The sequence below is a fragment of the Halyomorpha halys genome, unplaced genomic scaffold (assembly GCF_000696795.3).
Source record: "Halyomorpha halys isolate HHAL.00 unplaced genomic scaffold, Hhal_1.1 Scaffold646.1, whole genome shotgun sequence".
NCBI classification, from domain to species: Eukaryota; Metazoa; Arthropoda; class Insecta; order Hemiptera; family Pentatomidae; genus Halyomorpha; species Halyomorpha halys.
Window position 1 is genome coordinate 599,001 of NW_027111017.1, and position 3,607 is coordinate 602,607.

The 3,607-nt window shown below is 28.4% G+C and overlaps 1 long non-coding RNA gene across 1 annotated transcript in view; it reads right to left on the minus strand.

Moving 5' to 3' along the window:
- LOC136796178 (uncharacterized) overlaps nt 1-3,607 on the minus strand; it is a 28,833-nt gene that overhangs the window by 1,899 nt on the left and 23,327 nt on the right. The window lies entirely within an intron of this gene.

The window sequence follows — 3,607 nt, forward strand, 5'->3', positions numbered from 1 at the left end:
ATATACATATGTATATACATAGCCTTAATAGGTATTATGACAGATATCAGGTGTCATCAAACTTGTTATAGTAAGTATTAATTTCGTAAACAGTAGGAGTATTACGGCTTAATGCTAAGCACCATGGATCAAGTTCCCACAGGCAGTGCCAGTCTAAATAAGTGTTAGGGACCAAGTTCCCAAAGACGATTCGTCAGAGACAGTTAGTCATAGTTAGTGTAAATGAAACTTGCTCGGGACTCAGTGGTACAGTTCACAATTTCAAATGTTCATCGAAGACGAAACGGGAGACCAGATCGCTCGGTGACCGGAGCCCTGAGAAAACAATATAAGCATTGATAAATATGTATCTTAGTTTATTTTATATAAATATTCTAATAGTTTACAGTTTATATTACTGAATCACTGTTGAAATCAGAACTCCATTCTTATCAGCACTAGCGAAGCCCTGTAAAGTGGAGCGAAACGTTGGTTAACAATAAATTTTGTTACTATTTTTATACCTTTATTAACCGCCAACCGGACTATCTTGCTGTAATATATTTAATTAATTACTTTCAAAGCAAGCTAATGTAGCCAGACGAAAGCTGCTAAAACTCTTCCACATTGTTATTAATAGGGAACCAAGTGTCCAAGAATGAAGAATGATTTTCGTTCATTCATTTATGTATACCAATATTTATTCAATTTACTCGTTTTACTTTACTTAATATATAGTTTAAAATTGGAAAGTTGGAGGTAAGGCGATGCATTAATTGAATTTACCTATTAAAAAAATGTGACTTCATTCATACTTCTTTATGTACAGAGGGAAATGCAATTTTTTTATATATTATTAAATTGCCTGAGTATTTATTTTAAATAAAAATAAATTGGCCTGATCAATATTATTATTTGTACATTTTTGACTTTTAGAAGTTTTATATATAGAGTTATTACTTTTTAGTTTTTCGGGTAATGTCCTACTCCTTTGTAAATACACAATCAAAAAGCTAAGTGGATGAATAGGCTATAGAAAATATTAGACTATAGGATTTGTTTAAAAGATTATTAAATAATTCTCAACACAGCGACCTAAAGCAGCATATTTTTTTCTAAAACTTTAAACTAATGTATTTTTAAAAGTTAAAAAAAAATTATATTCCAGCCACCGTAGTATGAATATGTATTCTTCCGCATAGCTATTCAAGTAAAGAAAAAAAATTAGGGATTTTAATCGGAGTACTTTAGTTGTTTATGTAAGTTTACATACATGCAAAGAGAGCTGAACGAATTTAATTTGATTTAAAGAAGTTTTTCTTGCATTGATATTATATAAATTATACAATGAAGTTGATTATTGCAGGATTTTGAGTTTTTAATGTACGATTTAGCATATTTTGGATTGTTTACTGAACAAAAATCCGGTCTTTTGTTATGACATAATACGTGAAAGGAAATAAAAAATTACCAGAAACCATAAGAGTACCCAAAACATTATTTGAATTTTAATGTATCGTCAGGAGGCATCGACTAATATCCCCTCACTCCCGAAGTTTTTTTTTCTTTCTCTTTCGTCGACCCAAGACTCCAGCTGGAGTCCTATACTGCCCCTGTTGTTATTTTATAATATAATGGAGATACGGATGATAATAAATAAATTATTATTATTTATTTATTTAATTTTAAAAATCTACTTTGGATTCTTCCATAAATTTGCACAATGACTGAAAGGTATCCCGAACTGGATCTTCCAGCCCTTGGAGGTAAGCGCTATTGTTTTGGATGAGGGGATATTTAATCCGCTAGAAATAATTAGAAATGTTCAATAAAGGGCAACGCAACCATTTTAGGATAACAATTTTTTTTTCTTTCTTATTTTGTCAACGAAACTTTAAAAAAAATAATCAAACAAACAATCCCTATAATTGTATGAAAACTGGTAGTAATTAAAATACTATAAAAATTACAAGTAATACTTTCTAAGTTACTGTGCTGATGAATTGCAGTTATTTTAAGTTCATTAAATATAATTTTATTATGTTGTATATTTAATTCTTACAAATTTTAATCAAGAAAGAGATTTAAAATGGATCGGTTGTATAACTGGGACCTCTATCCTACTGTTTCTGTTTTAAGGTCCAATTTTATAGATACTACAGTCTAATCTAGTGTATTTTTATTTATTTATTTTTTCTAGAATAGTCGCGTAAAAACATTATGAAATCTATAATAATAAACAAATAAGAAATTGATCATCTGATAATTTAAAAATATTAACAGTGAATTTTAGACTCTTCCATTGTTTATGAGCAATCATAATTTTTTTTTATGTCGTTATTTTTGTGATTAACTTAAATTTTCTCTTTTTATGAAGAATTATTATTTTTATCACTTTATTTTAACTTAATTTTTTAAAACTATAAAGTTGTATATAGTTAGGGGTGTCTTTTTTTTTTATGAGACTAAAACCCTACCCCTAATCAATTCTTTAAAAAAAAATGTAACTATTAGATCAACCATGTAAGGCCCATCAGGTCAATCTGGTATTATACTAATTTAAAAAAATATTTTCCGTTTCAATTTCAGAGAATTATAAAAGGAATAAAAAACAAAACAAAAAGAAACAGATGCCGAAAATATACTAACTACTTAAAAATAATTAACAAAGCTTTTTTCCGTTTTTCCTAAAAAAAAAAAAAATAAATTAAAAAAAAAAAAAAAAGGAGGAAAAGTAAAAAAGGTGGAAAATAAGGAAAAGTAAAAAAAAATAATGAGAGTTGTATCAAAACTTTTAATGATACAAGAACTTGAAGATAATTAAGTCGGCAACGACTTTCAAAAATAGTTGCACTGCCCTGTAGTATTTTTGATTGAAAGCTAATTAGTACGACTTAGTAGATATTTGTTTCATCGCTTTTTAATGGCTTGAGCAGATGACTCATTCTTCTCATAGTATAAAAGTTATTATTACATCCTTACTAATATTTATTAATTATGAGTTAATAATTAACCGTTGATATAATAAATGAGGAGATGGTTAGGGGTGCCGTCACTTTTGAGGAAAATGCTAAAACCGAGATACAATTAAATTTTATGATATAACATTACTTTACCCGATCATGCAATAAATTACAGTTTAAGCCTAGGTATTAATACAATATTAATTTTTCTAAACAATTTTAACTTTAAACCGGAAATATTTAACAACAAATTGTCTTTAGAAAATAAAGAAAAAAAATTATCAGTCACGATAAAACCCCGGAGGATTGAGACAAGGGAAGAAAAATTCACTTATATATTCGCAAGTTAAAAAATATAGATCAATTTGTTACGTACAAAAACGGGATGTTCAAAATCAGAAGTACACATTATAGACTTAACGAGGTGGAAAATAAAATTAAAGAAGTTACATGTGAAAGCATTACACCTGTTTCCGAACCTACGCAAGAAGAATCTATAGGAAATGAAATACAAAATAATAATAAGAAAAAAAACTGAAGATAAGCTCGATAAATTTTAGTTTAGTCCTAGAAGCTCGTCGATTCCGTCAACAACTGTGAAACCTTTCTGACTTAAATGCACCCCCTCCCATCTTTGTTTTGAAACTACTCGGGACAAATTAAAA